This window comes from Carassius auratus, chromosome 45 (genome assembly GCF_003368295.1).
Source record: "Carassius auratus strain Wakin chromosome 45, ASM336829v1, whole genome shotgun sequence".
Classification (NCBI taxonomy): Eukaryota; Metazoa; Chordata; class Actinopteri; order Cypriniformes; family Cyprinidae; genus Carassius; species Carassius auratus.
The window spans coordinates 4,860,016-4,887,490 of NC_039287.1; the positions used below are offsets into that span (position 1 = coordinate 4,860,016).

A 27,475-nucleotide genomic window follows, 5' to 3' on the forward strand; every position below is an offset into this window, starting at 1 on the left:
CCCAACCGCCCGTGGTCACACCTAGGGGTGGATTTCATAACGGACCTTCCACCCTCTGACAACAACACATGTATTCTGATAATTCTGCCATGGCAACGGCAGAACTGATGTTAAACCATGTCTTCAGGTACTTCGGCATTCCAGAGGACATTGTGTCGGATCGGGGCCCCCAGTTCATCTCCCGGGTATGGAGAGCGTTTCACTCCCTCCTAGGTGTGGCCATCAACCTGTCCTCCGGCTACCACCCACAGTCCAACAGGCAGACGGAGAGAAAGGTCCAGGAGATCGGACGCTTCCTCCGTACCTTCTGTCACGGCCACCAGAACTCCTGGAACCAATTCCTGGGGTGGGCCCCAACGGTGCGTGTGTGGTCACTACCTTCCCGGCACGGATCCCAACACCCATCCACTCCTCATTACCTGCTCCTCTGCTTGTGTCTATAAATAAACATCTACTTCATCTGTTACTCCTCTGTCTCCGAGTGATCTGTAACAGGCGGCACCCAGGGGTGCTTCAAAAAAATATGAAACCCTGCCCCCTGATTATAACAGATGACTCCTGCAGTGTGTGTGCTCATTATTTTTGGCTTGACAGCCCATAGTCACTATTTGTTTTGTTTTTACGTATATGGCCACGTACTGCAAAGTTTTGGGAATGATTGACAACAACCACAGCTTTTTGTCTTGTTTTTTTGTTTTTCCCATGTTTCAACATCATGAAATATAACTTAAAAATTAGGCTGCTCATTTTTAGAAACTAGTATGTAAATATGTTAAAACAATTAAGTGAAATTATTAATATGATTAAAGTTCATAATTATAGAATAACTGAATGTTCTTCAGTTTTCACACTTACACTTTATTATAAATGAATCTACATGACTTTTATTCACATCCTGATTATGAAGTCCTCGTTGTCCTGAGACCAATATTTGTTTATGATGACCCTGGGACAACAACTGCCTCAACTGCCAATCAACGTTTATGACGTAATCACTATGTGCGCCCCAAAATCAGGATATGCTGACTTTTATATAGTCGATTGTTATTAAATAAATACCCATTTTTATCTGATGACATATTTGAGAGCTAACTATTAAATTGTATATTCATCAAAGAAATGACTTTTTAAATAATCTAATAACTTCGGTGACTCTTCCAGGTCCAGAAAATTTAACTTGTAACATTCCCTCATATATCCAGGTTTCCTAAAGATTGTGGGAATCCTGGGGCCTCGTTTATAACCAGAAATGGCAATGATATGCAGATGCAAACATTTGTGCCAAACTCTAGCATTTGAGTTTTATAAAAGAGACCCTTGGTTCTTTAAAAACTATTTTAATATATATATATATATATATATATATATATATATATATATATATATATATATATATATATATATATAAATAATTTATTCTTTTTATGTCAAAGCTGAATTGTCAGCATCATTACTCTAGTCTTCAGCCGCAGTGTCACATAGTCCTTCAGAAATTCTAATCTGCTGAATAGTATAGTAATAGTTGTAAATTATTATTGGTGGTCTATGATTAATAATGTTTCTTGTTTAAAATTTAAATTAAATTAAAATTTCTTGTTTCTTGTTATTCAAATTCAAAAGAACAGAATTTCATTGAAATATATACATCTGCATATTTTCACTTTTGAACAATTTAACAATTTATTTTTATTCCTCGTTGAATTCCTTAAAGGATCTGTTACTGGTAGTATATGTATACCTTGAATTTAACTAAAGTCGCTTTGAAAACAAAAAACAAAAAAACATCTGCTATATACCTGTATGTACACTTTTGGATTAAATGGCTGCTAAATATTTCACTGTAATAAAAATGCAATGAATACGAATCTTGAATTTAAAATGGGTTTGACTATAGCATTATTGAATGAATGAAGATAAATGAGATCATGATAGTGCCAGGCTGTATTTAAGCTTGTGATCACACATTAGTGGGGCGTTTTATTGATGTTGCACAGGCTGGAGCATCTGGAGGAGGACATAATTGTGTGTTGAGCGGGGCTCCTGATTTTGTATCCAGTTGCCTCTGTGGTGTTTGACTCGTCTAACGCTCAGGAGTAACTTACTGGCCAGGAAGCCTCTGTACTGAAGGACATCTCGCTGGAGTTCTGCATCACAGTAAGACTCTTTCCAGGATTGTGTGCACTTGTACTTGTAGTACATGTACTCAACCACAAAGTGTCACTACACAATGTACGGTTATGTCCGTCAGTGCTATTTGAGGTCACCTCTGTGGGTAACACCAGAGGGCGTGCGAGAGCCCAGAAAGCCCGGATGAATTAGAAACACTCTAGGCCCATTCACATAAAGCCTTTTCCCTTTCCATGTTATCTGATCTCGGGAATTTCCGCACTCGTTTAAGATCTTCAAAGATGCATACGTGACGTCTTTACTCACCTCCTGCATCACCAGCACGTTTCTCTAACGTGAGGAAAGGTAGGATTGAACCGGAATATGGTTTTCCGCTTCCTGCTTATAAAAAAAAAATACATACAGTGGGGTCCAATTATTATTATTATTATTATTATTATTATTATTATTATTATTATTTTTATTTATTTTTTTTTTTTTTCACATTTAATACATATTTTGAGCAAATTATATTTTATATAATTAAATTGTTTATGATTATTATATTGAGAAACATATAAAATAACAAATAATTTTTTTCTGTTTCTTTTTTTAAAGAATGAATAAATGATGATTATTATGATATAATCAGCCGAAAAAGCACAAATAGAAGCAGTCAGCAGTCAGCTTTTTTATTGTTTTGCATGCCTTTTGCTTTAATGACAGCAGTTGAACTTATTTACAGTATTTCTTCAGTTTGATCATAAATTCCTGATTTCCAGACTTTGGTGTGGACTCTGTTGTACTGACAAACTATAATTGAATATGGGTTGCATTACAAATGTGGTTACAGATCACATTTAGTTACTTATGGTAAATTAGGATGATCGTTTTACTGTCTGTTTTTGTGGTTTGTTGACATTGGGATCAAGTTTAAATGTGGTCCCCCTCCAGCCGGGCTCATTTTAAAGTTAGCTTTTGTGTTTTAAATCAGAGCAGTAAATGGCCACACATGAGTTTTAATACAGCTTTCCACAGCAGTAGAAATGGGCCTCAACATGATGAAACCACATGCTAGATAACCCCTCGAGGTAACTATGTTCTAGCCCCCCTCACACACATAAAAGCTCATAACTGTAAAATAGGTCAACCCTTTAGGTTTCCGAAGTAAAACCTACACTTTAGCACCTGGAGCCAAACTCTAATTGAGTTATTAAGTTTGTTCTTCCAAGCTGTATGCATTTAAAGGAATGTTGAAATGTTTTAGGCTTTGGCTGATTGTATTTATTTATTTGTGTGTTTGAGTAAGAGCTGTGTTAGATACCCGGTGCAAGTGTTTTATCAGATCAGAACATCGACCTAGATACAACAGTCTTCGCTCCGTCTTGTCTTTTTCAGTGCCAGCTCTGTGAATGGCATATTGCTATGTTTTAATTAACCCCATAATTAATATAGTCAAAATAGATCATGTTGTAAGCAACAGTCACTTGCCTGGTGGCCTGTGAGCATATTTCTGGAAGAGCCCTATCAGAAAAGCATCTAAAAATCACACATTTCGCCAAAATAAAAATACAATTACATTTATTACATTGTGATTGCATGTGGAGAAATTTGGATTATAGAATTGGAATTATAGAAACAATTTATTGTAAGTTCTTTGCAAAATATACAAATATTGAATATTTTGAGAGAATAAGGGGAATTATTCGTGTGAGTGGGCGGAGCTTAATATCTCTTTTAGCACACCATGCTTGCTGTGCCTCTCAGATTGGTGGATTTTTCTGCACAGCATCATGGGTAATCTAGATTCTCATCCTGAATTCTGCTATTAGACATGATTAAGATGGGTTCAATTGATTAACAACCTCAGAGCTCACAACAGATCTGTTTGTAAAGGTTTATCAGTTATTAAAAATCGATTTTCACTATGGAGAGTAAAGCTTTTGAAGTATTTGAAGTGGTGTCCGCTGAACTCTCACAGTGACAGCAGACTATTTACTCTGATCTTTGTGCGATCCCTTCAAACTGGACTGAGCTCGAGGACAGATGTTTCCCTTCTGTCTCCCTCAGCTGGTTTTAACGAGCCAGATCAGCACATGTGTGGGCGAGAAGGTTGACTGTGCTCAGAGGAATCGGGCAGATGGTAAGAACAGCCTTCCATCGACTCCAGCCTAAAGTGATTTTTGTGTAAAAGGGGTTCGATGGTGATAATTTAGACCAGAAATTCCCATCAAGAGGCTCTTCTTTTTTTCATCCCTGCCTGATGAGCAGGTCTCTGATCTGGCTAATGGAAGTCATCGTTCCCAGCCATTCCTAGATGGTATGTGGGACAAATGAGCGTCTGATATGACCTTCCAAACAAGCAGCTGTTGTAGGATCTTTGGAACTACATGCTTGACCTTGGATGGTATTACGGTAACCAGGGGGCTGAAACCGCAATCCTCTGACTCTACAAACCTGTCTGGGCCTTCTGCGGATCCCACGACTTCTCTGATTCCATGGCTGTTCAGTGACCCGTGTCTTCTGTACGTATGGACCAGCGCATGGATCCTCTGGCAAACGTATACAGTGGGAAAGAGTCTTGTTTTGGGGCAAAGCTTTGAGGAAAGAGATACAGGCTCTGTTCTTGTGTTATCTAACAGACACATGTTCCTGGTCTGTAACTTTACCCCCAGACACCTCTTTCTTTGCATCCCACTGTTCCACTCGGCAAGGTTTCTCCCACTCACTTACTCTCTGTATCATTCTCTTTCCCATGCATTGTTTGAATACGCCCAAGTGAGAATCTTGAAATCAAGTGAAAACTTTTTTTTTATTTTTAAATCTTTTTTTTTTTTTTTTTTTTTTTTTTTACAAATATCTACTCAAATTTTGCGTCTATTCAATTATAACGTCTCACAAAGATATCATGGATTAAAAAGACTTGAAATGAAGCATAACAAGTCAATGTGGACTACATTTATGATGCTTTTTTATCATTTTGGGAGCTTCATTTATATTTATTATAAGAAAAAAATAAAAGAAAAATGCCATAAGTTAATTCACATTAACAACGTAATTGTAATATCAATAGAAGAAAAGAAAATGGCATGATAACTAAACCCACACTATAATTCCCATTAAAAATAATATTATTACGATATCTATAGAAATTTTGAAAAGAAAAATTGCATGATAACCAAATTCAATGCTATGATTCATGTTAACTTTAGAAGTACAATATCTATTGAAATTTTGAGATGAAACACCTCTAGTTCAGAGTCTCTCTTTTGTGCTTCACAAAAGAAAGTCACAATTTCTTTTGTAACTTCGTAAGAGTGAAGAAATGATTATAGAAAAATAATTTGAGAAAGCTCCCCCTTTAAAATGCTTACATTTGCATTATAATGTCAAATTAGTTTAGAAATACTGATTGCAACTTAGATGTCTGTTAGCACCTCAAATAATGATGTCTGCTTTTCAAGCTGTTGTTGTATTATGTAGCTAAGAGGAACTGATTAAGACGGTTTTATTGGTTCCAAGTTATTGAGAAAATGTGTTTTTCTATATTGCGTAGTTCGTTAGAGGGATACTCCACCCCAAAATAAAAATGTTGACATTAATCACCATGTGGGTATACCATGTCTTTCCAAACCCATAAAAACTTAATTCGTCTTCTGAAAACAATTTAAGATATTCTGGATGAAAACTAGAAGGCCTGTGACTGTCCCATTGACTCCCAAATAAATAACAGTGTCAAGGTCCAGAAAGACATCGTCAGAATAGTCCTTCTGCCGTCAGTGCTTCAACCGTAACTTTATGAAGCGACGACAATACTTTTTGGAGAATATGAGCTGAACGCAGGCAGTGTACACTATTCTGTGTCAAGTCAAGTCAAGTCACCTTTATTTATATAGCGCTTTAAACAAAATACATTGCGTCAAAGCAACTGAACAACATTCATTAGGGAAACAGTGTCTCAATAATGCAAAATAATAGTTAAAGGCAGTTTATCATTGAATTCAGTTCAATTCTGTGTTAGCCGCTCCACGGGGCTGTGCTGTTTTTTGTATATATACACGTAGAAAACTTATCCTTGTGCCGCGGCTGACACAGAAGAGTGTACACTGCTTGCGTTAAATGGATATTATCCAAAATGTTACTACAGTGATGCGGAGAGACACTGAGGAGACGAATTGTTGAATAAAGTCGCTATTTTTGTTTTCCTTGCATACCATATAAGATATGGTAACTTGTAAAAGCGTTTTCTTTTATTTTAGCATGTTTATTTTATTTATTTTTCGTAACCTGCCATTTTTATACAGTGTGTCCGATCCTGGCTTATAAAAGTATCCCTTTTGCAATGAGGAACGGAACTAGATGATGAACTAGCAAGGGTTTTGACATGATTGCAACACATAAACGCTAGGTTATGACTCTTTCTACCACTTATCCAATGCAAACTGATGATTGTGCAAAGTTTAAAGCAGCGTTTAAACACACAAAAAAAATCAACGTGTGCTGGATCTGACCTTAAATCAGTGTGATTACATAGGCCTCCTTAAAACCGACTAGTCATTCAGAGAATCCACGGATGAAAGCACATAGTTTTGCACATTCTACTTGTGACTAAGGAGAAGTTAAGTATCTATTAAACAAGTCAGCAAGTGAGCTTTACAACATCAATGAGACATTCACAAAAACTTTCCCAGTTGATGGAGAGTATAACAGAGAAGATAGTTGGAAAAACTGCAAGTCTGCATGATTATTGGCTCAGTTCAGTTGCCAAACAGGCTTTTTAAAACCAAAGAAACTCTCCAAATTGTGTAACCGCGTTATCTTTGAATCTACATCACAACAGGAGAGAAACTCCCTTGTCTACATCCAGTCCAAGTCAACAACTTTCCCATTCCCCTGTCTGACAATCCATCAATAAAAATCTTTGGGCATGCTGAATTTGGTGCAAACATTGAAGCGGATCCTATAATGACTGATTTATGGGTTATTAAAAAGACAGCTGATTGAAATGTGTGAATAGCCCGGTTGTCACGCAGTGTGGGAAAGCACCCGTCGCTTCTGTTGGGATCGGAGAGTGTAGGCGGATTGTTCTGGAACTCAGAGCATTGATTTAAGAAGCTGGATCTTAACAGGGCGTCACATTTGTTTAGTCTGGCCCTCTCTAACCTTATTACCATCAGAATGAGTTTTGCCTGCTGATAGTGCTGTTTATTTGCACACGGTTGTCAGGCCTGAGTCACTATAGTAATTATGCATAAACGTGCCCATAAAATCTGTTGAATGCAATTCAAACGGTGCAGCTCCTCATCTTGCGGGTGCAGATACAGCAGACTACCACAATCTGGTGTATTTTACTTGCACTTGTTTCTTTAAAATGCGCTCATTTACACACACATCTGGATTCACGCAAGTGTTTATTTTGCAATAATGACTGGTTGACTGTACATCATTTGCATCGTATGCAGCTACTTGCCAAACGTTTTCAATGTTTATATAAACCTTCTGTGTCAAAGCTTTGGTGAAATAGGCTTTCAACCGAGGTGCAGAAATTCCTCAGGTTTCATTAAAAATATCTTCATATGTGTTTCAAAGATGCACAAAGGTCTTACAGATTTGGAACAACATGGAGGTGAGTAAATGATGACAGAATTTTTGACATTTTTGGCTAAACTATCTCTTTAAAGTAGTGCCAGGTTGAGTCACAGGGATTGAAGAATGCCATGATTCACCAGTAAGAATGACGTTTACCAGAGCGTTGTGTAAGATAAAAGGTTATAACACTATTTTCATTTGATGACTTATTTGATGAATAGAGAACACACAAACATTGCAGGATTGTGTGTGTTTAGTATATAAAGCGTGATTTTGTGGTGAAATTCTGTGTGAAAAGTGGCACTGTTTGGTAAAGTAGTCCTTTTTATCTGTTAATGTGAAACAGAGCTTAAAACCGATCTGGAGCTGTAAAGTGGTTGCCTATAGTTTCCAGATTTTTTTAGTTTTTTTGAGGATGTTGTTTTTTTCAGAGGAGGGGCCTTCCAGGCATCCAGTTCACTAACACATGCCATGCCAGCCTGTCCAGGTTTTTTCCCCATACTCGACTTTCCACAGGAAATGTTTTTCGAGGAAGTGAGAGTTGCTGCTGATGTGACAGTTTTGAATGGTATTGTCAGATGACAGCATGGTGCTTAAATGTTGCATAACAAAGAATCTCTCAGGAAAGAACGACTCTCAGGCCGTGACCTCAGAGGCTCTGACTGGCACAGCAAGCCAATAAAACACGCAGGTGTGTTTATATAGCAGTTTGAAGAAGACCCCTGTGAGTGTTGTCTATACATACTTCCTCAGGTGTTTAATCTAAAGAAGCGTTTCCATTGTTTCTCAGGCTTATCATCTGCTCTGCACTCCTTAAACCTCAATAATGACTTAAAGGTGCTGTAGGGAACTTTTGTAAAAAAAATATTTTTTACATATTTATTAAACCTGTCATTATGTCCTGGCAGTAGAATATGAGACAGATCATCTGTGAAAAAAATCAAGCTCCTCTGGCTCCTCCCAGTGGTCCTATTGCCATTTGCAGAAAGTCATGCGCTCCCGGTAAAAAACAACCAATCAGAGCTGCGCTCCGTAACTTTGTTTGTGTTCAAAATGTAGAAAAATGAACATAATAAGCGAGTAACCCATGAATCCATTTTCCAAACCGTGTTTTTAGCTTGTCCTGAATCACTAGGGTGCACCTATAATAAGTGTTTATATTCGGACTATTTTAGATTGCTTCGGGGGTACCGCGGCTGAGTAACCCAGTACCTTTGTGATTCTTCATAGACATAAACAGAGAGAAGTAGATCCGGCTACGATGTTCTTCCGCAAGACGCAAGCAGTTCTGTTTATTAACCGCTAGAGCGTCAAAAGTTCCCTACTGCAGCTTTAATGTCTCTAAGTTTTCAAGTGATTCACAGTGGATAAGTGAGAAATGATAATTGGGAAATAGAGTAATATTCCAAAACAGCTGTAGTCCACAGTTAACCTCCCAGTGGCGGATGAAATGAGAATATTTTCAGTCATGAATATTTATTTCTGATTATGAAAACATATTTTTGCATTTTATATACACTACTGTACCATTCAAAAGTTTGGGTCAGTAAGATTTTTGGTTTCTTTCTTTATTTAATAATTATCATTAAAATGATTGAAAGTGACAGTAAAAGACTTTTATTTCAAATAAATGCTGTTCTTCTAAACTTTCTAATCATCAAGTATCCCACATATTTGAATAAATAGCACATCTTTTTTCACCGTTCTTAATTATAATTGTTTTTTAAGCAGCAAATCAGCATTTTATACTGATTTCTGAAGGATCATGTGACACTGAAGACTGGAGTAATGCTGCTGAAAATTCAGCTTTCATCGTAGGGATGAATTAATTATTAAAATACATGATACATAAGTATATATATAAAACACCAAGTTTTAATCAAACTCAGTTTTTAAGTAGGCATTAATGCTAAGGTCAGACCCTGATCATTTGTTTGTTTGTTTTTTTTAGCCCTTCAGTATCTACCGAGGAGGACTCATGGAGTCTCATTGTCCAGTATAAGGACACAGAACGCAGACTGAAAAACAATGTGAGAAAAAAAAACACCTAGCTAACCAGGTGACAAACTTCAAGATGTCTCCCCTTACCATCCTGTTCCAACAGAAGGGACGTCGAAACATGGAATACAACTGCACTCACCTGGAGATTTCATCTTTTAGACAAGCTCAAAGAGAAAGAAATTTGCTACAGTAACTCCATCAGTCATTGTTTAGGCCTGCCCTACTTGTTTTCATCCTGTTAAATGATGACGTACGTCATTGTCCCTACACCCTCACAGCCCTGAGGACTTTGTTTTTGTCTTTTCCGACTGAGCTCCCACCTAAAGAAAGGTGACTGATAGAGAGGCAGTGGTCCACAATTGCTGGTACACAAGGAAGGCAATGGGGCCTGGCTGTTTTGTGCGGCTCAGTGGATCTGGCAAAACAAAACAAAAAAACACTCAGAAACTCCCTGGCTTTTCAGCCATTTCCATTTACAAATAAACCTAGAGCAAGGCTTGCTGTTTGTGGATGGGTTAACTTGAGACAGAAATGCCTTTAATGAAGTTCCAAGGAATACTGCAGTCATATTAAGCAGAAGTTACTTTTCTTTGGGAGTCTGAATCATTTCTGACGAGTGTTTATGCAACAGTTAGCAGACAGTTGCGCCCTTCACCTCGTGCCCGTTTCCTCTTTTGAGTTTTGATGAGTAAGTTTTTTACTAAGGTGTCTCATTCTGAACATGCCACACCCCAGTGCAGGGTTTCGATATTAGTTGACCAAAAGAGTTAGGTAGATTCTCAAGAATCTCTAGTAGGCAGTGACGCAGGCAGCCTGCAGACTCAATGCTGCTGCTTTCCTAAAGGCTGTTTTCAAGGATCCTTTTATTGCTTTTATGCTCATTGACGTAGCAGCCACATTAATGACTTTATTTGTTGCAAGGGGGGAAAGAGTTTAGTCATGTGAAAAAAATGTAATCTGAGTGTTAGGGTTGTTAATTTAGTCTACTAAATTATTATTATTATCATCATAAGTAAATCAAAGTAGGGTGAAGTCAGTTGTCTCCTGACATTTTTATAAATGTAGTGGTAAATAAATAAATAATACATTATATTTTAAAAGCTTTTTTTTATTACCCTCATTTGGTGTCTTTGTGTTTGTGTACACTACTGTTAAAAAAAAAAAAGTTTAGCTCTGTTTTTATTTATTATTACTATTATTATTATTATTATTATTATTATTATTATTATTATTATTATTATTATTATTATTATTGTTATTGTTATTATTATTAATTATTCTATTCAGGGTTGCATTAAATTGATCATTAAAGTTTGTTACAATATTTGCAGAAAAATATAATATAGAAAAAAAAAAACTAGGTAATTGCGAGTTAAAAAGTCAAAATTTCGAGTCATAATGTCAGAATTGCATGATATAAACTCACAATTCTGACTTTTTTTTTTTACAACTGCCAGCACAAATCTTTCAATTCTGACTTCATAACTTGCAATTTTGACTTTATAACATGGAATTGCAAGTTTTTTAAAGTCAGAATTGCATGATATAAACTTAAAATTTTGAGAAAAAAGGTCAAAATTGTGAGTTATAAAGTCAGAATCGCATGATATAAACTCACAATTGCAAGCTATAAAGTCAAAATTGCGAGTTATAAATTCAGAACTGCTAGATATATTCTCACAATTCTTACTTTTTCCTCACAATTGCAAGTTCATATCTTGCAATTCTGACTATTTTACTCCGAATTGCTACACATAAACTCGCAGTTGTGAGAAAAAAAAGAAAGTCAGAATTGCGAGATATAAACTTGTAATTCCAAGAAAAAGAGTTGTCAGAATTGTGTTACAAAAATCAGAATTGCGTGATATAAACTCGCAGTTGTGAGAAAAAAAGAAAGTCACAATTGCGAGATTTAAACTAAATTTAAAGCAAGATATGAAAAAGTCAAAGTAAAAAAAAGTCAAAGAGTTTATATCTCGCAATTCTGACTTTATACAGTAACTCGCAATTCTGACTTTATAACTTGCAATTTTGACTTTATAACTCACAATTTTGAGTCACAATTACCTTGTTTTATTTTTTATTTAGTGGAGGAAACAGCTTCCATACAATATATGAATATTCATAAAAAAAGAGATTATTTTAATATAATGTAATATTGAATCCACCCTAATTATTAGCTATTTAACTTTGACCTTGTATTGGTATTGTGGCTTTAAAGTGACACAGAGCCCTTCTCTTACTCATCCTGAAAGTCCTCTTGTTTCTTCCTTTAGATTGTCATACCCAATCACCCATGGGCTGAGCTACACCCTTCAGAGGGAGGGCATCCGTCTCAAGGGTGAGTGTACTAGATAGACAGCAAACTGACAAAACTTAACCTCATGAGCTCATGCTCATGTAATCTCCTGTAATAATCCCAGTATGTCATGCTAAAACATGACACCAGTTAAAGACATGTTTAAGTACTAGAGGAAATGAAAATTATTCATAAGAAGTAATCTGACGTTGCTCTAAGTAATCATGATATCACACAGGAACTGTAGGTGGCTTTTTTTTCTTTTTGCTAATCCATGTCATGCTTAAAAGTATATGTATAATATCTTTTAAGGTTTAGTTTCGTTTTAGTCATGCAAGATTTCAGTTGTTGCTGGTTAATCTAATTTTTAGTAACTTAAAGTCATAATTCAAATTTGGTCAGAACTTCTGCCCGCTGCATTTTAACGTCCAGGACCTCTGTCGGGACCATTTCAATTCATCTGTAGGCTTCACAGCTAGCACAGCTTGCCTCGGGTGGTTTGTGTTGATTTCCAACAGAGGAAAGAGGATAACAGAGGGAAAACATAGTGGGAATGTTTTGGCTCTTCAGCAGATGTTTATGGGAGTATATGTGGCAGAAGAGAATTCAGAAGTAATTGACCTTGATGCACCCCGAGTGGTTGATGATTGATATCAGTGGTATCAGTTCAGCATAATTTAATATCAAAGAATAGTCAAACAGCTCACACTTCCTGTTAGTGCCTGTGCCATCGCTTATATGAGCTCACATTCAGAAGCTTGTTCTTCTATTTTGGGTTTTATTAGAGGAAGCAAGTTCTGAATTAACGCATTTGGTGCTTTTGTTTAGAGAGATGTTGTAGATTTTGTATAGGATTTATCGTCTCACCAAGGCTGCATTTACTTGATCAAAAATACAGTAAAAACAGCAATACTGTGAAGTATTATTAATACAACTAAAAATCGATGTTTTCTATATTGATATATTTTTTAATGGAATTTCTGTGATGGCAAAGTTCAGTTTTACTCAGTGTCACATTTTCTTTCATAAATCGTTCTAATCTGTTTTACGTTTGTTTAATAGCGGTGCTGCAAAATTTAGCGGAAACCGCACAGTATATTTTTTCCGGATTCTTTGATGTATAGAACGTTTAAAAGAAAGAATGCAATTCAAATAGAATGTTTTGTAACAATGTAAATGTTTTTTTTTTTTTTACTGTTTTAGTTGGGCTAAAATTTTATTTTACAATTTTTATATGTTTTTTACTGTTTTAAATAAATAAATAAAATCAGTCAATCTGTACGTAGACCAGAGTTTGTAAATAAAAAGTAAATACAAATCTTTTGTTATGCGTTTTATAGGGTACAAATGCTTATATCAGCCAAACATTAATAATTATTTATTATTATTATTTAACAATATTATCCAAAATTGTAAATGTTGAGCCTAGATATTATGATTTTTTTTTTTTACTTTGTTGCATCACTACATCTAAGCATTGGCCTATTTGTGTATTTTGCTGACAGGGCTTGTCTATAAAGTGATTGTGTGTCTTGTGTCAGAGAGTGAGAGAGTCTTATGTGTGTTCATTTGAATCCAGCTATTGAATAGTTTCGCTGTGGTCTGGCTCTCTGCATCAGTTTGTTAATCAGTCTCTCTCTCTCTCTCTCTTAACAAGTGCATCTTTGATGTGTGGCGCGCGATGCCTGCCAGCCTCAAATAAAGCCCCTGTATGAAAAAGGCCTTTGAAACACTATTCACACACTTCTCTCTGAGCTCTTTACACAATGTCCTCAAGTCAATCACACACGCATGCTTCCAGCCAATATTTGATCCCAACACGTCTCTGTACTTTACTTCAATCCACAAATAATTATTGTTGGTTTCTGGCATGTGGCTCATGCAAATAACCTAAATAATAGAAACCTCAACTTCCTCCCATATTTCTGAAACAAATACTTCTTCGCCCAGCTGTGAAAAACACAAGACATCTCTCATTAGAAAACACTTTTACGAAATATTTAAATTTTAAATAAATGTTTTTTAATACTTTCTCTTCATCAAATAATCCTAATATATATATTAGGGAATAAACATTGAATAAACATTGAAAATAGTTTTTAATGCTTAAAAAAAAAAAAAATAAATAAATTATATATATATATATATATATATATATATATATATATATATATATATATATATATATATATATATATAAAAAATTGTTTTTATTTATTTTTTTAAGCATTAAAAACTATTTTCAATGTTTATTCAATGTTTATTCCCTAATATATATATTAGGATTATTTGATGAAGAGAAAGTATTAAAAAACATTTATTTAAAATTTAAATATTTTGTATAAGTGTTTTCTAATGAGAAGCATTTTAGCATTTTATTAAGCATTTTATTTTTTAAGCATTAAAAACTATTTTCAATGTTTATTCCCACATATTAGAATCATTTATGAAGGATCATGTTACACTCGAGACTGGGATAATGATGCTGAAAATTCTTAGAATAAAAAACATTTAAAAATATTTTTAAATAGAAAACAGTTATTTTTAACTGGATTAATATTCTAAGAAAAGTTGTTTTCTTATTGTATTTTTAATCATATAAATGTAGTATTGGTAAGAAGACTTGGTATATCTTGGTAAGATATATATATGTGTATGTATAATTATTTTTTTTTAGAGAGATATTTGAGTGATTCTGTCGTGTCGCGTCTGGTTAGGTGTTAGGATAAATAATCGATAATTATGATTGTTGTCATAATTGTGTAGTCCTAAAACAAGGCAGAATGCAGAGGAGAGAAAGGAACAAAAAAGATATTGCCCAAGGATCTCAAATGTCTGGGATTTCACTTAGGGTTGCAGGATTGTTTAACAGCCTGCTGAGACTAACCATGGAGCACATATGGAACATGCTGTCACTACAGAATAGAAGAGCTGGTCGGCACAGTGTGTGTTTGTGTCTGCCTGTCTATCTGTCTGTCCGTCTCCATATGGTCGCCCTTTTTATCTCACCATGAGCGAGAAGTGACTCAAACCTGCTTTCATACGTTACAGTAAACGCTGTAGCGCCAGATGATACAAGCGTGCTAACATTAATCATAATCTGCCTCTCTGTCCTCTCAGTCTTATTCAGCTCATGCTGATTCATTTAACTGAGCTTAGAGCTTCATGCCTAAATAAATATTAGGTGCATTCATTTAATAACCTAGCAGATTAAAAAACTCCCAGAACACCTATATCAATGTATTATTAAAGGTGTGTGCAAATGTATCACTATGAATAATGTAGGTCATAATGCTGCTACAGTATATGGTACTGTATGCACATCATATTCTTAAAAGAACAACAACAACAAAAAGAACAAACTTATGCCTCCCACGTCTTATGAACTAAACACAAACAAGCCTTTTCATAGTGGGAACAGATTAGCTGGTAATCACCTAAGATTTGTAAATTCTCACTTTGAGAACAAAACTCTTGAGCTTTATGGTGTAATGATCTCACAAAGTCTAACTAGTCCAGGGTCTACAGTTAAGGGCGACTTGGAACTTTACAGCAAGTCTAGCATGTTAACCTTTGTTGGAATGAGGTCAGTGGCAAGTGGGCTGAGAAAGATACATACTGTATGTGAAATAATGCTAAAGATTGTTCTTAGGAAAATGGCTTTTTTGCAATGTTGGACCAGTTAATACAGAGTCAAGAGTCAGATTCCTGTCAGCGATGAGTCATTTAAAAAAGAAATTAGGTGTTTTATTACCATTTCCCCATATGAATTTCTGCAGTCTGAGGGATTGTAAAACATATTTTGGTATTGAGACTTCTTGATTTGAATGCCTTTTGCATCCTTCTTTGTTCCTTGCGGTATTATCATGTTTAGCTTTTTATTAATGTTTCCAAAGCAAGAACTAAGTGTGTAAGAAGAATTCTATAAAGGAATCCAATAAATTAGAATCAGAGTTTGTGCTAGCTTCCAGCAAAGTCATTACAGAATGGCTTGTGAGTATTGGTTTAGTACTGCAATAGTTGTCTGGAAGAACCCCCATTTGGGAAAGAGAACAAATTGTGGTGTGCCACTCATGTCTTGCTGGTAAACAGTAAAAAAAAAAAAAAAAAAAAAAAAAACCTTTTCCTTGCTGTTCATTTGAATGTGTGAGTACAACATTCTGTACAAGATGATGAATGCTGTGCAACTTGCTGAATTTGATCTTTTCTTAAAGACCAGCTTGGTGTCATTCTAATTGAATTGAAATGATTGAACTTGTCAAACCTGAATTCTTGGCAAAGGTAAATTTGCTTCAACTAGAGACTGAATGTCTAAACAGACAGCATGCTGCATAGGCTACAAATGAAGCTGTATGGCCAAACTTTCTGCTGCCTATTTGGAAAAAAACTCATGTGTTAGTGCAGATCTAATTGAAGCGTGCTAGGTTTCCTGTATGTTCATGGCCAGTGGCATAAGCCGGAGAATCCATGAGATGGATATGAATGTAGCTTTTCATTGCAACTAAATGGCACACCTTCTAATGTGAATTAATCCATGTGAATTGTCTTTAAATGGCTTATTGATATTGAGCAGTGCCACCAGGAAATTCACCCCTTTCCTGAGCATGCAATTAAGTATGTTGCAAGAGTGTCCAATCTCCACCCTTGGTGGGACACTATCCTATAGATTTCCACTCCAATCCTAATTAAACCATGAATTAGATAATCAAGGTATTCCAGGTTACTAGAAACTTCCAAGCTGTTGTGTTGGGGCAGGTTGGAGCTAATGTTTGGCCACCCCAGTTCCACTGAAACTGCATGTCTGCTCATGTGCGTACACATTGGGTGAAGCGCCAAAGGTGGGGAAGATTCCAAGAATGATGGACTGTTACCCAAGTGCTCCTTACACTGAACCAATCATTGAAAATCAATGCAAATAATTCTAATTATGGTATATGTATAGTGTACCTTGACAAAAACATATTCCTGTACAACACATGCATACTATTCTGGTAATAAAATTTGCATCACCCACACTGTACGCCACGGACCCTCACGAATACTATGGGCTTAACCCGAGTGGGGCATTAGAAACTGGAAGTCCTCACCTAGAGCCTCAGCAACACATTGTACAGGTTTTAATTATGTAGCCTTCTCCCAAACCACCCTGATTAAAAATAAATAAATAAACATATTGGGGATCATGTCGTTGAGGTTTAATATTTGAAGTAGTACCTGAATAATTCAATGCAAAACTGGAAACTCCTTATGTTCAAAGCGTGATTCAGGGTCGGTTTGCAGTGTTAGATAACCTGGGGCTGTCATGGGGTGAGTCATACACCTCTCTGTACCTAAGAGATGAGTGTTAGTGTATATGCACTTTAATGATTAACCTTTACACCAGTGTTAGTGAGGTCACAGACGGCAGCTTCTGGTGTAGGTCAGAACACAACAGCTGCTCGTAGGGATTAGCTGTCTATTTCTCCCTTTTAGCTGTATACATCTCTTTCTCTCTTGTTCTGTTCCCACTATCTCTTAAAGGAATAGTTCACCCAAAAATGAAAATTACCCTGTGATTTACTCACACTCAAAGCATCCTAGGTGTATATGACTTTCTTCTTTCAGACGAATCCAATCAGAGTTATATGTAAAAGATGGCCTGGCTCTTCCAAGCTTTATAATGACAGTGAATAAGGTGTTATTTTTCAGCTGTCCAAATGAAGCCCAATGAAGTGCATCCATCCATCATAAAAAGTGTCCAACAGGCCTTTATTCACCCCCCCGGAGCCATGTGTGACACTTTTTATGATGGATGGATGCACTTCATTGGGCTTCTTTTGGACAACTGAAAAACAACAACCATTCACTGCTATTACAAACCTCGGAAGAGCAAGGAATTTTCTAATATTATTGGATTTGTCTGCAAGAAGAAAGTCATAAACACCTAGGATGCCTTGAGGCTGAGTAAATCATGGGGTCATTTTTTTTTGGGTTAACTATCCCTTTAACACACGTCTTCATAATTTTGCTCAATGTTTAGTGTCTTTCAGTTTCTGATTGCCTCCTTATGCACAGTACTGTTCATTTAAAGTTTTATGGGCACCTCTCAGCCCTTATTCTGTCAACGTGAATTATACCAGATTCTGTACCAGATTCACAGCCCTTTACTCTTGGTAAGATGTTGAATTTAAATATTGCACTCTTGTTGAACTCTTCGCAGATAGCTGATTCTAAACATTTAAATAGGGCCTTTCATTGTAGAATTGTTTCTCTTGACTTATTGCTCAGAGCAAAGATTTTTTAAGCTTTGTTCAACAGGAACAAAGTGGTTCAGCTGATGTGATGAAGCTCACTTACAGCTTATTTTAAATTATAATAAAGAATATTATTTTATTTATTATTATTATTATTAGTAGTAGTAGTAGTATTCATTCTGTTGTGTCTAAAAACACTTATGTGCTACACATTTCAGCATCACAGCAACATTATAATGTTCACTGTGAATTTTCTTTTTTTCCCCAAGAGGCAAATCATTACATATAACAGTTTTCTAAATGCTTACTTAAGGGTAATCTGAATCATATGCTCACCAATGCTGCATTTATTTACAATAAAGTGTGCATTTATAATAAAGTTCTTATGATGGCAAACCTGAATTTTCAGCAGCCATCGATCCAGTTTTCAATGTCACATGATCCTTCAGAAATCATTCAAATATACTGTGTTGGTGCAAACCATGTCTTAATACTATCAGTGTTGAAATAATTGTTTGTGTATCGCCAATATCATCCAATACTAATGGATATAAATAATCTCTAATATTGGCTGATAATCAATATCACTACATTTTAGAGTCAGTTGCCAAAGCTAGTTACCCATACATCGTTTGGAGCATTTGGCCTCGCTGAAAAAAGTTTCCCAAGAAGCTGAACTTCAGCTGTACTGGCACAGCTAAAACAATGACACTTTATAATTGTCCTTGGCTCCACCTATGCTCTATTAGATTCATTTGGAAAACTATTATGTAATACCTTTAAATGACAGTAGTGTTGGTCCAACCTCATTGGATTGTGGTTAGACAGACAGAACTTTCTTTCCATAATGGGCAGGGAAAAGCAGGTCTGGAATAATGCTGCTCCTGTTACTACACTAGAGCCTAAGACTCTGCTTTAATGAGAGGGATAACAGGCCTAGGTGGCTGGAGGCAAAGGGAAGCCTTTGGGAATGGCATTAACCTCTTGGAATTAAATTGCCAAGTTCAGCTTTGATCCTTTGGAGAGGGTATTTTATTTAGTCCAGCAATGGTTTTGCCCCCCACCTTACCTCTCTCTCTCAACTGCTCTCTTTTTCATTCCCAGAAACTGGGTAGAGATGAAGAGGGGAGTATACAAGACTGTATGGAGAGGTGGCCACCATATTTGTGGCCTCAGGGAGTGGTCAACCCCAATGATGTGCTGCTCTCTCTTCATTATCCCATTTTCCCTCTCTTTGTGTTAGGTGTAAACACACAGAATCACAGAGGCAGCTGGGGTTGGGCCCGTCAAAACAGGGGTTGTCTTCTCTAGCTGACAGATCTGTGTGTGGTCTTCCAGGACTTTGGAAACAGACCTAACCAAAGAGGTCAGCAGCCATGACCATCAAGCTTGACTCAACAAATTAAGCTAATGCACAGCTTTGCCCAAGACACAAAGTCTGCAAAAATGCTCTTTTGAAATCTTTTGAAATTACTTAAGGTGGAATTATCTATTTTGGTTCCTTAAATGAGAAAATTCAGAACAGTTGTATTGATTCTGCTCATTTCCATTATCAGGCTCATCGGGCATCATCATCAAACTCGTCACATGTTGACACTTGGTCAGGACCCAGAGGGCCACTTTTTAATGCAGAGGGTACTCCATTAGTGTCATTTTTCGACATGCAGGGTACTCTGTTGACTTTCGCTTGTTTTCCTTATGTGTCACATCATGACACATTTAATTATTTGCATGCATTTGAAAAATAGAAATACGTTTATATACATTTATATTTAGATATTTTGGAACACCTAACACCACCCCTACGCTAAACTAACTCACTTCTCAACAATGTCTTCATATTGACACCAAAGGTTTCTTATTGGCACAATAGAATACCCTGCAAAAGTACTACCAAATGTCAAAATGTTATGATCTATCAGCGCTCACAGGCAGGGTGCCGACATATAGCGCCACTGCACTTCGGCGGTCTCGAGTTTGAATCATGGCTCATGGACCTTTCCCAATCCTGTTCCCCTCTCTCTTTCCCACTTCGTTTCCTGTCTACTCACTATCCTATCGTAATAAATGCAAAAAAGATTAAAAAAAAGATACTGAGTCGCCACATCACTAAAACCATTTCACCAAACGTGGCTTTCCTGTACTGATTGTGGTTGGTTAAACCAACCAATTTCACCTCAGATCTGCCTTTGTGTACGGAAAGAATATCCAGTGCTGGGAATCCCCAGCATAATTGCTTTAGGGAGAATTAGCCTGGATTTGGAGCTGTCTGCGCCACAAAACACAAATCAAAGTCAATGAATGACTGAAAAACAACTAGAGTCTGTAGTTGGTTCTTTTGGCAAGCTGCGTTAGGTCATAACGAAAACATTTTACTGGCATACTATTCACTTACTGGATAATTATATAGGGAAAGACTTCAGGTTCAAGAACAGCTGATAAGAGTCGATGGAAAGTGTAGGGTTTAGTTTGTTTTCTGCAGGAGAATAAATTGAATGTGGCCATAATCACATTGCAGGAATGCAGTCAGTGTACTCTTGTGAAACACCCCCTAAGCCCTGGCTCTGTTCCACTCTCTCAGAGGCTCACAAAGATGGCTTTGTTCTCTCCTCCTCTCCCCTTTCTCTTTCTCTCTCTCTTGACTTTTCATTTCTTTGCCTCCTTCTAGCTCACATTTGCTTTCCTCTATCCCAGTTTTACTTTCCCTCTCTCAGTCAGTCAGTGTTCCTCTTTTCCACTTTTACTTTCTCTCTTTTTAGTGGCTTCTGGGTTTTTCCCATACCTTCCCCTACTTTTATTTTGTTTGAAAGATCAAATTTCTGGACTGCCATGTTTCATTTTGTTCATGTTATGTAATTGCTTGTTTTCTCCAGAAGAAAATCCTTATTGTTTATACAGAAAATAAGTTGTTGAAAGCAGCAGGACAACAAGGCATCCTTTTTTTTTAACACTGCCTTACCAAACCCTAAAACCTCGCACAAAGCCTTATAATGCTTAGACTATGCAGAACCATATTTACAATGTTTTATTTGTGCATTAATGCACAATTGTGTTTTGCATTGTCATTGATGACCAACTTAGAACCGACCTGTTTGAAAAAGCTTGATTGGAACTTGACCAAATTCTCCAAAATGTAACTTGTTTGCTGCTTTGAACTTCAAGCTTTAGCTATGTAGTGAGACACTTCCCCAAGCTCATATTAGAGAGACATTGAGAGAATTGTGCTGCCAAGAGGATTTGCCCAGGTGTTGGGTAATTTCTGGAAATTTGTTTCTTCTTGCCTGGTCATTTGGTGAAAAGGCATGCAAGAACTGGCGGGTTTTCTTCTAGGAACTGTCATCTGCTCACATCTCAGACTGCAGCTGCTGCTCTGTATTCCAGCCACATTTGCAAGCATGTGAATATGGAAGTAACAAACAAAAGCCTCTGCTTTAGCCATGTTTCCCTTAAGATTCAATCGTTTCACAGGTGCTGGTTTACCAATACACATTGAGACATAGTGTGTGTGTGTGTGTGCGCGCATGTGTGCACTTAAGCACATGTGCGGATTTCTGTCTGTACTTATGTGTAAGTGTCATTGTTGAACAGAAACCCCCTTTCTATTTAAGTGCCAAACAGAATGACTCACCCTGTCACAGCTGCAAATGTCCATACTCTCAGGACTCAGTGTTCTGCTTTCAGGAGAGGGCATTGCATACATGGGTACCAAAACCCAAACCCCTGAAAGTAAAATGGGGTGTGCTGTACACTCTTAGACTGCGAGTCAAACCCAGATAGAGCTCTGTCAGTTGTACTAGTCTTCCTGATTCCTGAGGCCTAGCCTACAAAGAACGAGGTTGAGCTACATGAACTATCCTGATCTTATCTCCAATGAAAAACGAGCCTGCAAACAATGGTGTTTACTGTCAACAGTGGTTATCATCCAGTTCATTACATTTATATTGAGATTATGTAAGGGCAATTACACAACTTTCTGGTCTTCATATTTTGTCTCTGTTAAAAAGCCGCAGTGTCCTCGAATCTCCACAGAGGAAATGGAGCATTTCTAAATCAGAACATTTTGACTCACAAAGAACAAAAACAAGTCCCCTATTAAGTTGCCCCTTTGCCAGGCCACAGCCAGGTCACATGGAGGATTCGCAAGTCCAATGGGATCTGCAGGAACAACAAAACTCTTCATCCTGTCAGGAAAGCATGGCAGAGGATCCTAGACCTACGACAAACTAAGCAACTTATTTGAAGCCTGGTCAACATGAAAATAACAACTTCTTTTTTTTTTTTACCCAGCGTGTCTAAGTTGGAGCCTCACATTATTTTCACACAGATAAACTTGAAACAAAAGGCCTTGGCTGACTCAATGTTTCCAGCAGGGTGAAGAGTAGAGGGATTTTACAGAGCTGTACCATGTGTCTTGGCCAGTGCCACACTGACTCATCATCAGCAATCAGCATTGGATCTGGATGCCTTTTGCTGCAGTGGTTCTGTGGGGTAAAGGCTCCCATGACTGTGAGACGATTTTTCAAGCTGCTCATCTCTGTAATTTAGCAATTCGGTTTGATTATTGTGGGGATTTTGTTTCGACTGAACCCAGAATAGCTTGGGCCGATGAGCAAAGGGGGTTTACTAATCTTTTTCCTGTTTCCTAAGTGCAAAAACACATTCTGATGGGGCTGACAGGTTCTCCGCAGCTCTGGTTTCTCAGTGCACAGACTGATGTGTCCCCCTAATGAGAAGTTTTCTGGACTGCGGTGCTCCAGGTGAAGGGACTCTTTCTGTGTTACTGTATACAGCAGCAGGTTTTACTAAAGGTGTTCATTTCAAGAAACCTTTTATTTCCTCTTTCCAGCCCTCCAGACTCCACCTGAGCTCCATAAATCAAAGAGGCAGAGACGCTGGGGGTCAGTGCGAGAGCCCTCAAGAGGAGTCGTCTCTTCACTTCGTTCACTCAGTGCTTGTCCTGGTTCAGTGAGTTGGGCCTTGCGAACCGGATCACACTTTTTTTTTATATCTGTGCTATGTCATGTCCACTTGTTCTACTACTAAGTTCTCAAAGCTCTTAAATGCCATTTCCAAAAGGGGCAGCATTAAAAACAGTGAGCGTCAGGCCATGTACACCCCTCCTGAGCTACAGGTTTCCTGTCTCGCTAGTCTTGCTAGGACTTGCCCCATATATTCTGCTGTATTGAGTAATAAAAAAGCATAATAGCATTCATATATTCTGTTTAACCGCACAGTGTGCGTTTGTCTGAATGTGACAAAGGGTGAGAGAAAGACTGGATATGAAGGGAATTTGGAGCGGCCCCCTTGAAGGCATATGTAAACATTTACGCTTTGTCTCAAGCCGCTGGTGTGATTACAGAGGCTGTACTGTACAGAGGCAGTCAAATGGAAAATGCAGAGCACATGAGTATGAGTGGCCTTCTTGCTGGAGAGCATTTCGTGACCACTCTGCTTCATGGTATTAGCTGGGCGCTGCCTCACGAAACTGATGTGTTGCATCTGATATAGAGGCTTGTTTGGAGATCCAGTCAACATCCGTCCACACTCTGTTCAAGTATGTTTATGGGTTTGCTTATCTCCAGATTGAATAGATGCCGTAGTACCGGGAGGGGATCAACTTGGCGGCGTAGAATGACGCAATGGAAACGCAACCAGAAGAGGTAAATAATTAGGTTTGCAAGCAGCTTAGAAATTTGGAACACCAGCCATGTGAAATCAAACCCTCTTGTTTTGACGCGTCATGCGTTTTTACTGGTTGTGATTGTTACGAGGAACTGGAGAAATCAGTCGTGCCTGTTATTACTCCAAACGTAGAACCTGCCAGTTTGTGGGATGCTAATATCACTCAAAGGTTGTGCTAGCTTTAGCACAGTGCAGTGTACATACAGTAGATCTTAGGGGGGTGTTCAAAATGCAATGTGAAAGCAACGGACAGCAGTCATTTTCAGTAAGAGCCGGCGGTTTCCAAGACACAAGTAACAGAGATTGTTGCTGATGTGACGGCTTTATACAAATAAGCAATGCAGGGACTACCAATGGGAATGCCTACAGTGATCTTCCACCCGATACAGATTTTTATCGCTGCCTGTAGGAGTGGGGTTTTATGCTCATGTATTTGCTTTCTATTCTAGGGCCCCATCACGAGGTTTGGACTGAAAATGAAACAAGACTAGCACCCAGCCTCATGGAAGACGATTTTCTCATGAAAAACCAAAGCTTGGGCATCAAGAGGTTTCATCACGGCCACAGGAATGATAGTAGCAAAACATAGCTGGATATGCAGTTAGCCATGTTCTACATTGTCTTCCCCCACAAACCAGGCCACATTAAATTTGGCGCTCATTTGCCTCAGCTGCTCACTAGGAGATCACAGGTCAAATAAAGTGATTAAAGAGAAATCTTGCTGTTCATAATACAGATGTCGAGTTTTTAGAAATGAATCATTTGCATTTATGTTGTTTTCATACTGTAAAAATATTAACTTATAATTAAACTAATAATAAATGGGTTGTTGCGTGTTAGTTGCATTACATTGGCTTTTATTTAACCAGTAAAATGTTTTATTTTATTTATGCATTTAACAGATGCTTTGACTTACATTGCATTCCAGCTAACAATTTTCTCCTAACATGTGTTCCGTGGGATTCAAACCCCCAACCTTGTGCTTGCTAACACAGCGCTCTACCACTTGAGCTACAGGAACAATACAAATTTTTACAAATAATTTTTACAAAAATTTTACAAATATCTAGATGTTTTGATGATTTAAGCCCCATTAAAAATATCTAAATATTTTTTTTTATGCTTTTGTGTTTTTTTTTTTTTTCTAGGGAATGAAGACCCAGAAAGTGTTTTAAACCAAGGAACAGATCCAGGACTTCAGCCAATCAGAGTGGGGATTGGGTTCCTCTACAACCTATCCCAGGCCACACCTTCTACTTGTTAAAAACTTCCTTTGGCTGCAGAACATAGTGGCTGATATTCTTCTGTTTTTAACAGCTGTGAAGTGGCTTATGTTGAACTCTCAATGCCGTGCATTATCTGAAGGTCACAGCATTATCTTCATTTGAACATCAAGGCTATTTCGATTGGTCATTTTTGATAACTTTTTTGATAACTAAGAATTTTAACTTTTTCATCCATTATAGATATTCCTAAGAATGAAATACTGATTGGTTAAACTTTGCAGGAACATGTGGTGGATCAGCAAAGAGCGCCAGACACAACGCAAACAAATCGGACCCAGACTCCCCTTCCCAGAACATGACCTCAGTTCTCATCCAGTTAGAAAACTGCAGCATCAGTCAGCCATTGATTGACAGACGTAATATCCCTGTCGCCGGTGGAGTGATAAGACGGCAGTCTTGAACAAACGCTTCTTGACCCTGACCGGCCGTTGCCATGGCTTCTATTCCCATGACTCCTGTTCCCATGGTTCCTCAACCTTAAAGGGAAGTTTGTCTGATTAGATGAACAATGGTGTTATTTTGGGTGGTTCCTCCTTTTCCATCTTGTTTTGCTTTTGGTTGTAAATGTGCTCATATACACAAGGACAAATTTCTTTGTATTTATATTTAGGATTTATTCCTTCCTAATATGGCTTTTATAGACTTCAAACACTTATAAATGAGACTGATTTTCAAACTCAACGTCTTCCAAACTCGATTTTATTATCATCTCATTAGCAGGTTCTGCTGACAGTGCAAAGCTCTCTCGGCCATCAGATAAAGTCAGTTGTGACAACCCAACATGCATTGCTAAGTAGGTGTGTATCTCTGTCTTTCATCCTGTCTTCATATCTCCCCCCCCCCCCCCCCCATAAGCAGGCTGATAGGCTGAGAGCTGATATGTTTTGACCTGTGGCGATATCGCTGCCTGTGCCTGAACCGAAGGGAGGAATACTCTCCTTGCTTCCAAAGAAACTCCTTCCTCTCCTGCAAAACAGAAGGCTCTGGAGGGAGACATAAAAATCGGAGCAGAGTCATGAGATCCTGACGTGGTTGCAAAGTCCATGTTGATCGTTGCTCATCCGTCACATCAGGCTTTGTCTGAGTGCCAGACTACAAATCAACCGCACAAAAAGAGTATGCACACTTCTGCTTGGGGTTTTATTGTACTTGGGTTTAAGTAATGTGAATGCTTTCTGTCGAATATCAGTATATTTAGATTAGCCTTCTTTTTTTTTCAGCAGTGTTTGTTTTGGAATTGATAAAATTGGATACTTGTGACCTCAATTCACTTCTGTTCCGCACCTTTTGTTTTCTTTTGCTTTGTGAGGCTTGTTTAGGCATTGCACAGGCTTGAGGTTTTACCGAGAACCACGCGTTCTCTAAGTTTAAAACTCCCCGAAAAATTCCCCTTCAAGTGCAAATCGTTATAAAATTTCTGATACTTTTTTTGTTTATTCATTGCCCTCTGAAACACTCGGAGGAACAAAAAGAGCTGATAGAGGAATTACAAAGTCTATGCAGACATAACTGTGCTTAACTGTGATGTTCTTAAAGGCACAGTGACCCACAGCCCTGGTGCGAATGGACACTAACCGTGTGTTCCTGACAGAATAGCTAACAGCACTTTTCCCTAAAATTATATATATATAAATAAGGCTTTAATGTTACTTTTGATCCATTGCTAAATTAAAAGTATCAGTTTCTTTATAAAAATCTTAAAGACCCCAAACTTATGAACAGTATAGTAATATACATTTTTTTATCAATGGAAAAGTGTAAAAATTGGTTAGCAAATAACAACACAATTTTCCATTTTAGGTTAACTATTTCTTTTAAGACCAAAGGCTAAAGCAGTGCAATGCTGAACTTTGTACCACTCAGATGGCCATCTGGCTCCTATCTGCTATGATTGTATTCATGATCACAGCTTTCCTCAGGGATTCTCTCTCTAAGGCAAATTAAACTAAAACCAAAAACCGACTGTGCTGCTCACAGAGCATGGATGCTTGTTCAGTGACGTCGGGAGCAAACATGCACTATAGACTGCTAGGTCCCAGCACAAGACCCTTCCTGACAGTTACTACAGTAACAAACTGTCTGTTCTCAAGGGGCCTGTGCTTGCTATCTAGCAGTCCCGTCCTTGCCATTACATTTAAATGAGATTTAAAAAGCCGTAGAAATCCATGCCAGGAAAAGACACAGTTAAGGGGCTTTTCACAACGTTACTATTGGGCCCGGGACAGAGTTTTGATCTCATGTGTTTGATCACTTTTCCAGGAAAACAGTTTAAGCTTTTT

The 27,475-nt window shown here is 37.6% G+C and overlaps 1 long non-coding RNA gene across 2 annotated transcripts; it reads left to right on the forward strand.

Moving 5' to 3' along the window:
* The first annotated feature begins 1,940 nt into the window (after positions 1–1,940).
* On the forward strand, positions 1,941–26,025 carry LOC113063009 (uncharacterized). Of its 2 annotated transcripts, XR_003278610.1 has the most exons (6): positions 1,941–2,472; positions 11,973–12,037; positions 22,876–22,985; positions 23,075–23,888; positions 24,360–24,601; positions 25,059–26,025. It is a non-coding gene; the product is annotated as an uncharacterized LOC113063009 (long non-coding RNA). The 2 variants fall into 2 exon arrangements; XR_003278609.1 differs by having other exon boundaries at positions 23,075–24,601.
* The last annotated feature ends 1,450 nt before the right edge of the window (positions 26,026–27,475 follow it).